Raw genomic sequence first — 1,982 nt, 5'->3', positions numbered from 1 at the left:
AAATTGTGAAAGCATATTTTATTTTATATTTAATATAATTTAGGTTATAATATCCATTATTTATTAGGGGTTTTTTTTTGCCAAGAATGAGTTAAGTGCTGATTATTTAATTTAATGACATTGAAATGAGAATATAATATGATTTAATAATAGGACATTCTTTGTTTCTGTTTGTCTTTGGCTACGTGATCATGGAGAGGATCTTTGAAAATGTGCATCACTTTTACTAAGAGCTTCTCTTAGGCCTTTGGTATCCACATCATTCTCTTAAGTACCTGATCCTAGCATCAAAGTTCCAGATGTTTCACTTCAAAATTTTCACTGGTCTACTTCTGCCAGACCCTCATTTGTCAGGGACATTCAGTGTGATATGATTAATTTTCTGATAGCACTTTAATTAACTTCATGAAATCTTGTACCATGTGCAAGATTTGCAACCTCAATTTGCAATCAAGTTCTCTACCAGATATTTACACTTTACTATCTAGTAGAGACTAATCTAGAAATATTATGACAGATGTATAGAAATAGATACTACTTTTTAAGAGGGAAGGATGTTTGAATGGGTACTAATAAGTGGGCAATTCATTAGTAAATATTTTTGCATTAGGAAGACCCTTGTTTCCATATAAAACCTTTTAAGTACAGGATTTTAGATAACAAAGTTTCAGATAATGAGGACTTTCTAATTTATTCATTTTTACCCTATATGTTATATTTCAGTTAGGAAGTTAGAAAAATAAATAAAAATGGGATATGTGTACCGAGCACCTACCCTATATCAGGTGCTATGTTAGAAGCATTTCACATGCTATTTCTTTTAATCCCCCCCCCATCAGGTCTATAGAATAAGGTCTTAATTTTCATTTATAAACAGAAAACCTGGACAATCCAAGTAATTTACAAGTAAAGTCAGCATTGTAGAGCTCTCATTGAAGTCCAAGACTGACTCCAACTCCTGTGTTCTTTACTCTAGAAATAAGTTATGTTTCAAGGTTTTGATCAATGTGTTTTTACAGAGTGTCATCATTAATGGAAAGGAAAGGCAGGATAGAATGCTTCTTCCCAGTTAGCTTAACATAAATCAGGCTTGAAACTTCCCGGAAGGCAGAAGGCTTTTACATCTTTATGTGTTTCTCAGCACCTAGGCATATAAATTAGGATGCTTTCAGCTGCAAGTAATTGAAACTCAACTCAATTGACTTGTGGACCAGTGATTATCAAAGTATGACCCCTGGACCAGCAACATCAGCATCACCTGAGACCTTGTTAGAAATGCAAATTCTCCACTTCTACCCTGGATCTACTGAATCAGAAACTCTGGGGGTGTAGCCCAGTGATCTGTGGTTTAACAGCCCTCCAGGTGATTCTGATGAATGCTAAACTTTGAAAACCAGTGTTTCAGACAATAAGGAAATTCACTAATTCACTTTCTCACTAAGCAGGAAGTACAAAGGGTATTTCTGGGTACAGCAGGATCAGGGCCAAGTTCTGTTCCCCATATCTCTCTTACTTCTGTTCTTCTCCACACGTTCACTTTTCCTTGGACTGACTCTGCTTGTAGTCCCACACCCAGAAGCAGAAAATGAGCCATCTCTTTATCTTTTTCAAAGATTGGAGATACCTTTCCCAGAAATACTCCCAACAGCCTTGCCCTCATGTTTCAAAGGCCAGAATCCTGTTACCTGACCAGGTCTTCAGCCAGTTAGTGGCAAGTTGGATAAGACTGATGTGATTAGCTGACACCAGTCAAGACCTACCCTCTGCCATATGGCCATACCCAGGAGGAAGCACACCTGAATAAAAACAATATTCTTGTCGGAAGAAGAAAGCAGAGAAAAGAGGTGGTGTTGGGGTATAGGTATTGCAAAGGCTACTAGCAGTGCCAGCTATAAACATGAACATGGCGGATCCATGCTGCAGCAAATTCTTTGACCCATAAGGACTTCAACTTGAAGTCTGTAAATTTGTTTCGATAATCT

This window comes from Gorilla gorilla, chromosome 13 (genome assembly GCF_029281585.2).
Source record: "Gorilla gorilla gorilla isolate KB3781 chromosome 13, NHGRI_mGorGor1-v2.1_pri, whole genome shotgun sequence".
NCBI classification, from domain to species: Eukaryota; Metazoa; Chordata; class Mammalia; order Primates; family Hominidae; genus Gorilla; species Gorilla gorilla.
This window is presented reverse-complemented; position numbering follows the sequence as displayed.